The 11,812-nt window shown below is 42.3% G+C and overlaps 1 non-coding gene across 1 annotated transcript; it reads right to left on the bottom strand.

The window, feature by feature from the left end:
* Window positions 1–1,182: 1,182 nt before the first annotated feature.
* LOC112104484 lies at window positions 1,183–1,296 on the bottom strand. The gene has a single exon (XR_002907915.1). It is a non-coding gene; the product is annotated as a U5 spliceosomal RNA (small nuclear RNA).
* Between the last annotated feature and the right edge of the window lie 10,516 nt (window positions 1,297–11,812).

Below are 11,812 nucleotides of genomic sequence, written 5' to 3'. Positions count from 1 at the left end.
CTATGGGTCATATTGTGCCCCTCACTTTTCAGAACAACTGTTCTTGGTTTCAATGGGGACTATTGCTTAAAAATTGTTAGCATGTTTTGGCCTCAAAAGCTGCTGTCTCACTGAACAAGACAGGGGTGGCAGTGGTTGTGGCTGTTTGAGGATTACATGGCTCGGTCTCTCTCTCTCTTCCCCTCCTCCCCCCCCCCCCCAAATCTGGCCTAGGTCAGAAGTGATACAAAATCATCACCTTCTACTTGCTGTTTAATGGCCTGTATTATGGGCATTGAGATTGTTGATCTCAGTCTAGTTCATGATGGACAGGTGGCCACCTGAAAAACACTCTTGTCTTAACTGGTGTTAGCTGACATCCTTGCTGGTAGTGTCACTTGAGGCTCATGGAAACAGAGTTACACGCTTACCCCAAGAGCAGGTCCCTCAGGTGTGCATTGTGGGTAAGAAAGCCCTGTGGCTACCTGCGCTATAAGCATTCTGGGCAGTAACGGAGGGTTTCATTCTCCAAGGTTGTCAAAGTGGCACATTTCGTAAGCACTAAACTCCCTTGAAAAGTGCTGCCGGTTTTTCTGTTGTTAACCCCTCGGTGGACAGAGTGCTGAGAGCTGACAGGTGGGTCAGCACTCTGATCATTGTAGCCTCAATTAGTTCCCCCAGTAGTGGCTGATTGAATAATTAGCTAATCAGAAGGAGAGGCTGGGGATGTAAGGAACTCATTAGCCTTCAGCGGACTAACCTGATAAGCCAGGATGGAGGTTTACAGGAGAGGAGGACAGGGCTACTAGATGAGCTTGGAATGAAGGAGCTCCCTAGACAGAGCAATGTGAGCCCATGCTCAAAGCAAGCCCTCCTTGCATCCACACTGCAACTGTACTAACCTAGGGCTCAAACCCAGGGTCCTAGGACTCTACAGGGCTGGAAGGTCTGAGCCTGAGTCAAGCCAGGAACTAGGGTCTGAGCCCTATTGCTTTCCTATGTGCATGTGGCCCCAGTTTGAGTCGGGTCCTGGGAGTTCTCCAGATGTATCCCACAGCTCCTGGCTCCAGAGTGGCAGTGCTGCAGGCAGCCAGCACAGCTGGCCAAAAGTGCGCGCTCCCACTTCCTGCTCCTCCCACGGGGGCTCCAGCTCCTCCTTGCTGCTGCTCGGAGCTAGCCCAGAGCAGGGAGCAAAGTTTTTTCAGCCTCACCGAAGCAAAGCCTCAAAAAATTAGGTAGAAACTTGTAAATGTTCCTCCCCACGGAAATCTTTAGTAAAAGCCGAAAGATTTATACGATTTGAAGGGAGCAAAGTTGCAAGGCAGAAGGCAGAACCCGGCTGCCAGGATGTTGGGGATCATCCCCTCGCTGGGCTGGGCTGAGTCGGGAGCTCTGCCACTCCCTCTTCCTGCTGGGTAGCCCTTGATCCCTGCTCCTCCACTCTCTGGCCCTTGCTCGGGGGCTCCCCCTGCCCTCCCTGGGGCTGTCTGCACTGTCAGCTCAGTGAGTGGGAGCCAGCCCCGAAACATCCCTGCAGCCTCCTGGTGTGCAGCGGGGGCAGGGATAAGGGATCCCCAGGGGATGCTGGTGCCTGCTGCACCCCAAGCCTTGGGGATGCACTTTACTGCTATAGAGCCAGCAGCAGCCAGGCCAGGCGGGGGGAGGGGGAATGTGTTATCAAGACCACCCCCTTCCCAGGCACTGTCCCCCTGCCAAAAATGAGCCAGTTCCCTTCCCTCCCCCCAGCACATAACAATCTCATTTGGTGGGAATAGTGTCCCAGCTTGTCCATGAATTTCATAGTGCACCCCGTTCCTAGGGCTAGTGTGTTGACATTGGGAGGGGGGTGGCGCTAGGAACTCTGGGATAGGGTTACTTTGACTCAGGTCTGTGCACTGCAGTGTGGATGCCAGAGCCCTATGTTTGAGCAAGGGTCAGAAAATTCTTAACCTAGGGTTAAAATGCAGTGTAGACGCACAAGCCCAGGGTTCCCTGACACGGGTCAACTGACTCAAGTCCCACTAACCGTAGGCTTGCATTGCTGTGTAGACACAGCTGGGGAGACCTCCTTGCCTCCCAGGGCCCTAGCAAAGAAGGGATGAAATATGTAGATGTTAAAACTGTGATGTTGTACTGTACTGGTGTTGGTGGCTGGATTTAGAATAAAATACAGCCTTCGTACAAGAAGAAAATGGATCTGAGCAGTGTTAGGGGCATCAGAAGATGGAGGTTTTACAAGTTTGTAGCTTGGCTACAGACACTCCTTCTGGGGTGTAGTTTAGCACACAATGGCTGTGGCCAGGAGCATTTGTTTTTAATTATTTTTGTCTAATTTTGAATTTTAATAGTTTATCATGAGGAGGAGTACATCAAAGTACTTCACCTAAAACCTCACCCTTTAAGAAGCTCCTGGGAATTATTCCAATAGTCCTTTGTCCCAACATTTTTAAATACAAAACTTGCTATAGTGGAAAAAATAAAGTTAAAAAAAAAAAAAAAAAAACCTGTAATTTCATTGTAGATCTTTTACTTATCGTGACCAGCACTTTTTCTTTTAAGGTTTCCTAAGATTTATAGGATGAAGACTTAGGTCCCAGGAATCTGCCCATGTGGACCTCATTGCAGCATTTGATCTTTACTGTGTTCTCTCGTGGGCTTTGGAGCTAATGTAATATATTGAATCAGCGAGCTCTCTGATGGCCCAATCCTTTTTCTTTTGGAAATATTGAGGCTTACTTCTGTGGAAGGGGAATGGTTGTAGCCACTGCAGTAAGCCCCAACCCTATTCTCTGTCCAGTTCACTTCTGGTTGTTGGAAAGGTTAGGAATGGCAGGGGAGATGTGTGCCTGTTCTGCAAGTGGTATGCTCCACACCAGTTTTCAACTCTAGATCTGGAAGCGGTGTTAAAGAGAGAACGTACATGCAAGGTAATCTTAGATAAACAATTTTTCTTTCTCATATGCTTTAGTAGGTTTGCTTTCTAGTTTTGGTTTAGGTGAAGGAAAACGAAGCAGCTACATACAGTATGTGAAGTAAGATTTAAGAAATCACGGGAGTAGTCCCCTTGACTCCAACTCCTGTTAAAGCTTCCAGAAGAGTTCCTTCTACTTCCATTGACGTTAAGGAGTGTTTTATCAATGACGTCAGTGGGAGCAAGAGCAGGGAATTGCCACACTGAAGCTTGGGAACTTGCAAAACTTTGCAGATATCACACCCAGGCTGAAATTTTTCAGGAAACTTCAAATGTAAGAAATTCTCCTCCCCCCCCCCTTCTTATTTTTGCTGACATCTAGTTTGGGGTACCAGTTTTGGTTGGATATATTCCTGGAGTTTAATCACATGACATAATCTTTAATTCCTGGAGTCTCAGCAACCCTACATCTAGTGTATATGTTGATTTCAGCCCTTTCAAATGGCAGCACTTGTATAATCAAGAAAAAAGGAGGATAATTTATTTTTCATGCTCTGGATTTTGGGAATTTTCTTGGGTGCCAACTGGTTCAGAATTCAGGTCTGATTCTGCAGGTATTGTAACAGCAAAAATAGGATGGACTTCAATGGGATTTGTGTATGTGTAAGTACTTCAGGTTCAGGCACTATGGTCTTAGATGTTCAGTAGTATGGCAGAGAAGATCATGCTGTCTCCATTGTATCTCTCTCCTCCCCACACCCCTCCCAATATAGCTCAGGGCAAAACTTGAATTCAGGTTACTTATATGGCAGGATGTCTGGCTTGCCTTCTGGGGTTACGTTTTCAAGAGCCTCAGCAGCCACAATTAGGGCCTGACTTTTCAGATGAATTCAGTTCCTATGTAAGACCTAAATAAAAGCCAGATTTTCAAAAGTGCGCTGCAGCTGTCAACTCCCATTGTGACATTTATGGCCAGATTTTTAAAGAGCGCTCTTAAAAGTATGACTCCTTAGTTAGGTGCCTAAATAGGAACTGAGCGTTTTTGAAAGTCTGGCCCCAGTTGTGGGAGCAGAACCCTTCTGAAAATTGTGGCATTGGTGTCTTAAAAACAGTAACAACACAGCACTGCAGATCTAGAACTTGAAAAGGACGTGAGGTTCCATTGTACTGTGTAGAAGTAGCAACTGCGGGAACCCCTGCTTGTTGGAACAATGCACTGCTACATTCCACCGGCATTTATTGTTACTGAATACTCTATCGTAATAGTCAGAATGCTACTAAAATCTATCTGTGCTGTACCTCTCTCTTGGTATTTTAAGCAGGTTAGTGTTCCTTGAAAACCAAATTAAAATGAACAGCTTTTTGAAAATTCTAATCCTTTTTCCCAAGGTCATTATTTTCTTTCTAATAATAATAATAATAATTTATTAAGTGTTAACAATGTGCTTGGCAGTATACAAAACACAAATACAGCCTCTGCCCCTGAGATTTTGTAACCTAAACACACTATAAGATGCCTGTGTTCTTAGCTGGAAAAATTGAATAGTAGCCTGTGGTACAAACCTTTCCCTGTTAGAATTCCTGTACCTCTATTTGAGAATTGTAGAGTTTTCAGAAGACATCACTCATCTCAAATTAGTCATTCTTATTCTTTAAAGAGGATAATATTACAATATTTACTGTGTAGATTAGAGATGAGCTCACAAGATTCAGATCCAGATAAGAGCTGCCTCAAAGTTCATGGCTGTATGAGTCCAGGGTTTTGATTTAGCCCATCTCTAATCTATACAGTGTGCATAGTATACTATTCATGTTTATCCTTGTCTGGCACATCACTTGTCAGCATACTTGTGATGTATATTAATGTAACCTATTTAGATTTTAAATGTTATTTTTCCTAGGCAATATTTTCTACTCCTCCCTGCAATGGGGTTGAAAGGATGGATGCCGTAAATATGCCAGGTAATTGCTTGATATGTCAGTTATATTAAATCTAAGCTAAAGGAGTTTTCATTGTACTGTAGGTTCCAGGTGTCTGATGTACTTTCACTTGGCTCAGATAATGTTTATGGTATGAAATGACATCATATTGTGAAGACAGTGGGGCTGACCTCTCAGTTCTGAAGCACAGGGTTTGGGAAGAAAATGACAGTGATGAGCAAAGACAGTTAACAAAAACAGACTCGAACTGTATATTGTGTGTTTTAAGTTTGGGTATCCTTTAAAAAAACAAACTACATATGCCTTTACAATTCCAGCTTTTAGCCAAAACCAGAGTCAGAATATCCTGGTACTGTGGGAGGATCTCTCCTTGTGAGATTTCCAGCATAGCTAAAACAAGAAAGTACTGGAAATCTCATAAGAAAACATGATCTTATGAGACTCCTAGCATATTTCTAGGCCCCTGTGGTTTGGTTAACTTCAGATAAGCAACCTGCTTTTCAGATATTTATCAGAACCTAACCTTCAGAGAGTCACCCACTCTGCAAATCTTCCTTGTCAAGAGGCGCAGACTTGGGGTACACAACTTAGGACCCACACTTTGTCTTAATTTCAAATGTTACACCATGGGAAAAGATGTTTCTGTGCTCTTGTGCAGTTTTAATTTTTTACTTCTACAAAAAGATTATTTTTTAATTCACTTTTACAGTTTGACTACACCGAGTCTGATCACAAAGAAATTCCCCAATCCTGCAAACGCTTGCACACATCGTTCACTTAATGCACTGAACTAACTGGAACTATCCACACATGCAAACTTATGTGCACAAATGTTTGCAAGGTTGGAGCCAAGAAAGCAAAATTTCATGCATCCCATGCATCATGCTTAAAACAGCATTTAAAAAAATGTTTAGTATACACTGGGAACTTGTAATTAATGTATATAGAAAAAATAATTAATTTTGGTCTCTTTCTAATACTGAGTTATCTTGCTCCTTGATTTCTAGAAAAAATAGCTACACTTGGCTAAAGATGCTTAGCCCAATCTCAAACCATCTGTGTTTTTCTATTAAGAGTGCATCCAAGATTCTTCTGAGTTCAGTATTGTTTGCGTGGGGGGAGGTCTCTTTTTCATAACTCTGACTACACATGTGCTTGTTGCCCCATGATTTCTACAAAACGCTAATATGTCTAATGACTAGTCAAGTCAGCTCCTCTAATTTCAGAATTGGGGTCTAATTCTGGTCCACTGTTTTGTAATTTTAGATTGGTCCCTCCAGATGTGGAAACGGATGCCCAGCCTTCCTCAGTTCCTCCAGCAAAGGTTAGACGTGCCTAAATCTGGCAACAATTAGGAAATCTCTGGCCTATAATTGTGTAGTGGCTTTAATTTATGAAGCATAGAGAGGAGGAAGCAATCCTTTGTGACCCTAGGTACCCCGTATGCGCTGCAATAATGTGCTTTGTGTGGTATCCTATGAAAACAAGTAACATATTGGTTATTAATATCATTGTAAAGTGCATGTGTATAGGTAATATGTGAAGCTATGAATTCCCTTTGTATGATGCTACTAGAATGCGTTTAAGACCACACAGCCTAGCATAGGTAAAGGTGATAGAGAAGTCTGGCCTAGACAAAGGAATAGGGGTTTGCCTCAATTACATATTAGCAGTAAACAAAGCTACCGAGTTAAACTTAGGATGACCAGATAGGAAGTGTGAAAAATTGGGGGACGGGGTGGAGGGTAATAGGTACCTATATAAGAAAAAGCCCCAAAAATCGGGACTGTCCCTATAGAATCGGGACATCTGGTCACCCTAGTTAAACTAGCGGAGATTATCCTGCTCCTGAACTCCAAGAGACTGAGAATTAACATGGCTCCTGCAAGTAGTAACCAATGCTGGTGGAGACCAAGGCGGGGCTGTTGTGTTTGTGGCAGGCTGCTGGGGTCAGAGAGCTGAATCAGGGCTGCATAGCACACAGACACTCAAGGAACTGCCTGCTTCCTGTCGGTGCCCAGGCTATGAGCCACAGCGGCAGAATATTTAAGGCACCCAGAATTACTGAGCAGGTGGTGACACAACCTCTCATGGGTCTGGGTTGAACCCCAAAATATTACAGTCCCCAAGAAGTCTCCTGGCCTATGGGTTGCTCTAATTTTTCATTGATAAATCAAGGCCAAAAGGACACCATTTTGCTGATCTCCATCAATTCTGTGTGCCACACACTGAACAACGAAAAGAAAACAAACATTGAATGGCTACTCATTAATGAGTAGCCATTCAATGTTTGTTTTCTTTTCGTTGTTCAGTGTGTGGCACACAGAATTGTTAATTTTCTCACAGGCTTTTCTATGGCACTCATCACTATAGCATCCAAGTACTTCACATATATTAATTTACTTTCACAATACCCTTAAGATGAGGGGTATTATCACCATTTTATAGATAGGGTGGTGGGGTTAGGCACAGAGAAATTGAGATTAAAAGTTTCCACTAATTTTGCATGCATCTGATGAAGTGGGTATTCACCCATGAAAGCTTATGCTCCAATACGTCTGTTAGTCTATAAGGTGCCACAGGACTTTTTGTTGCTTTTCACTAATTTTGAGTGTCCAATTTGTGACTCCTAGGACCTGACTTTTCAGAGTATGTCTCTTTTTGTAACAACTGGATATGTTCAAAGCACAGCTCCCATTGACTTCAGTTGCAGCTGTGAGTGCTCAGCACTTCTGCAAATCAGACCTCACAATCTCAAGTCAGGCACCCAGAAAATGAGAGGCGTGCAGTTAGTGACTACCTGTGAAAAGTTTGCTTTAAATAACTTTTCCGGCATCGCATAGGATCTCTGTGGCACAGGCAGGGATACAATCTTCAGGGCCGCATTTAACTGCCTTAACCCTGAGGCCCTCATTTTTCTTCCCACATTATCCAGCCTCATACAGTACTCACCTTTCAACTTCTGCAACACATTAGACAGGGGTTCTACAGACAAAAGCCTCTTCACTACACAAACCTGATTCATCACTCAGGCAGGGCCGTTCTGTCACTGAATGAGGCAGGGTTCTTGGGGGGAAAATAGTGTGATCATGTAATTAAAACTATAGCATAATTCATATGCTCAAGAAGGCTGAATTAAGGTTGCATGGGTAACCTTAATTCTGGCATTTCCTTACTTTTGAGTGTTTGACCTTGCAACCTTAATAATGTTCTTTTAATGTATTTTTGGTGTGCAACTTCCTCAGCTTTTTAAAAGCCAAACTGAAAACATAAGGGAATTTTTATGTGACAACATATTGGTATCCATATGGTTCATCAGCAGGGTTAGAACCATTAGATTCTCTGTCTCTTGAGCTAATGGAGTAACTGATAGTGGTAGTAAGCTGTTATCCTCTGTGTGGACCAGCATTAGATGGGACCGAGACACTTTGCCAGTGGGTTTCACAAATATTCGCTGACAGCAGAGGAATGGTGAGACTTGGGAATCTTGGGTTCTATTCCAGACTCTGGAAGGGAGTATACGCTAATGCCCATCCTCTCCAAAGATGACCTCTTTCGCCTTGTTCCTTCCAACTTGTCCTCTTCTCACTCCTTTCTCCTCCTCATCCTTGGCTCCTCATTCCAGTTTCACTATGCTCTCCTGGCCTGTCCCAGTCTCCAGTCATCAGGCTTCTCTCCCAGTCCAAGTCTCCTTCCCAGCCCCTCCCGCCTCCTCGTCTGATCTGTGGCCTATGTTAAGTAGAAATTTGGATTTGGCCTAAGTGTAGAGGAGTATGGGAAATTGAGATTGCTAGTGTGAGGAAAAGTTAGAGGTAAATTGGAGACTGCACCCAGTGAGAGAGAAAGTCAAAGCAATTTGTGATGTCACTGCACCTAGGAATAGGTCAGAGATGAAGGCTTGTTTAATCTTGCTGAATTTCAACAATAAGTTTTAACCAAACTTATCAACACTTCTACTGCATCTGTATATATTATTTAAAGGGGGTTAAATGGTATTGGAAATCAGCTCAGGAACATGCATTTCAGGATTATAAAGTATTGCTGCAGTTCTCAGAAGTTCTGGTACATTATCAAGCTGACAAAGAAGTGATCTTGACTTATGATGCATCTTTTTATGGAATTGGAGCCTTTTTAGCTCACTAGATGGAGGATGGGTTACAGAAACCAGCTGGATTTCTATTCCAACTCTCTTCTGCTGAACATAATTATTAACAGATTGAGAAAGATTAACTGTTATCTTTGGGGTACAGAAGTTTTATTCATATATAGAAAACACACACACACCGGTTTCCAGTTTGCACAGATCACAATACCCTAATCTCATTGTTTAATGAGATGAAATCCATGACACAAATGGAATCACCCACAATCAGAGACAGGCAGTGCATTAAGAGCCCATGAATATAAAATTGTATACAAAGCTGATAAGAAGTTGGGAAATACTTATGCTTTAAACCATTTGCCTTCCCTGGAGACATGAAAAAGACAAAAGTGAAGAGAGTGTGTTAATGTTACCATTTTTTATTACAACTCCAGTGACAGTGTTACAGGTAAAATCATGGACTGGTAAAGACCCAGTACTCTCAGAAGTTAGAAAGTTTGTGCTAACGAGGTGGCCCCACACCAAAGTTGATCAGACACTCACACCTTATTATAAGCAATGCAATTAATTCAAAGTGTAAGACAGGTGTATATTATGGGGAGCACAGATCATCATTCCAAAACAAGCACCTGAAGTAAATAATGGATTAACTCCATTGGACATATCCAGGTATTACTAAGATGAAAGGGTTAGCCCAGAGTAACATGTGGTGGGCAAAGATGGGTACTGATAGTAAGACACAATTCTGTTCTATCTGTCAAGAGAGTCACAAAGCTACTACTGTGGCTCCACTCTGTCCTTGGGAGTGGCCAGGTAAGCCTTAGAGGAGAGTGCATATTGATTATGCTGGACCAGTCCTAGGGAAAATGTTTTTAGAACTAGTGAATGCACATTCCAAATAGGTAGACATCTATCCCATGCATACATCGACTAGCAAAGACACCATAGAAAAATTAAGGACCAGTTTTCAGTATCCCTGGCTTACCTGAAATGCTTCTATCGGGTAATGGAAGTTCTTTTACTAGCATGGAATTTCAAACATTTATTAAACAAAACAGTATCCAGTGTGTTACATTGGCACATTACTATCCATCCATCAAATGGGTTAGCTGAATGAGCAATTCGGTCATTATAAAAAGGTATTAGAAGACTACCTGGAGGTACAATAGCTATGAAACTGTCTCGTTACCTGTTTGTCAGATAACTCTGCAGTGAACCACAGGCCTGTTCCCAGCAGAGATGTTAATGGGAAGGAAACTAAGCTCAAGGTTAGACCTTATACATCCATATTTAAGGGGAAAATACAGCAAAAACAACAGTAGCATGTTTTTCATGTTGCTGCTTTTGCTTAAGAATTCAGTTTTACTGTTTGAGAAGTTGTTATACTAAAAGCTTTTGGCCCTGGTCCCAATTGGATGTCCGTTACCATTCAAGATAATACAGGACCAGTGTCCTATATGGTAATTCTGGGGGGTGGCAGGGTGGTAGTGCTCTGCCTTTTGGTCACCCAAGGAAAAAGGATTGTGGTTAATGCTGGAGATATTAGTACAGCAGCAATAGAATTGCCACCTGAGAATACCCCAATTAGGTTCACCCCCAGTTTCTGGAACTCTAAAGGGGCAGCTGTTAGCCACAACATCAACTGTTAAAGATAAACCTTGTGGACAGACTGTGTCAGCTACCACATTGCAGAATGACAGGTTCTTCCTGAAAATATAACACTGATGGCAGAATTACCTTTTGCAGAAGTTGAATTGAGTCATCCTATATGGGAGAAATGTCCACCTTCCTATTTAAAAGATTATAAAGTTTAACAGTCACTGAGTGCATATCTATTTAATTTTTATTATTTGCATTTGAAATGCATTACTAATTATTAATGTTGGCTTTGTAAGTTGTGCAGTAATACTTAAAAGGGGGGAAATATAATGTGTACAATAAACCGGACACTAGGGAGAGTAAACAAGGAAATCTAGGTTATGTTGTTAGCTACTGTACTGTGTACAGTTGTGAGTCTGTGGAGCCATTGCCAAGAGATATGAAGGTATCCTGAATTAAAAGACTGCTAATACTCAGACATTGGCATGCATCTGGTTTACACTTCAAGAGAGGTCTTACAATTGGAATCCGTAGGCAACCTTAATCGTAGACAGCACTATCAGAACCACCTACAATTCCTTATATGTGTGAGCACAGTGTTTTCCAAATGATCCATATGAACCTATGAAATCCATTGAGCATTTAGTTTATAGGAAGCAGAGAGAGAGAGTTTAAGAGGAGCATGTGGAAGGAAAATGGACATTGCTACTACAGCAAAGTGTTAGACTTTGTCACCAAACTGATTCTCTATGATATGTCAGCCTAGTAGCGGTATGGGAGGGCATTTTCTCCAGTACTGCTATTAGGCTGACCCATCATGGGGAGGCAGTGAATAAAGTTTGCCATGAATAAATGTACTGAGTGAAACCTCTAGATCAGGGGTAGGCAACCTATGGCACGCGTGCTGAAGGTGGCACGCAAGCTGATTTTCAGTGGCACTCACACTGCCCGAGTCCTGGCCACCGGTCCGGGGGGCTCTGCATTTTAATTTAATTTTAAATGAAGCTTCTTAAACATTTTAAAAACCTTATTTACTTTACATACAACAATAGTTTAGTTATATATTATAGACTTATAGAAAGAGACCTTCTAAAAAGGTTAAAATGTATTACTAGCTTGCGAAATCTTAAATTAGAGTGAATAAATGAAGACTCGGCACACCACTTCTGAAAGGTTGCTGATCCCTGCTCTAGATACTCCAGTTTTAAAATGAAACATACATTAAGGTTCACTTTTTAAAATGTTGGTGGTTGCTGTAAAATGGTACAGAATGATGGGGG

This window comes from Terrapene carolina, unplaced genomic scaffold (assembly GCF_002925995.2).
Source record: "Terrapene carolina triunguis isolate 2854851 unplaced genomic scaffold, T_m_triunguis-2.0 Scaffold136, whole genome shotgun sequence".
NCBI lineage: Eukaryota > Metazoa > Chordata > Testudines > Emydidae > Terrapene > Terrapene triunguis.
This window is presented reverse-complemented; position numbering and strand designations above follow the sequence as displayed.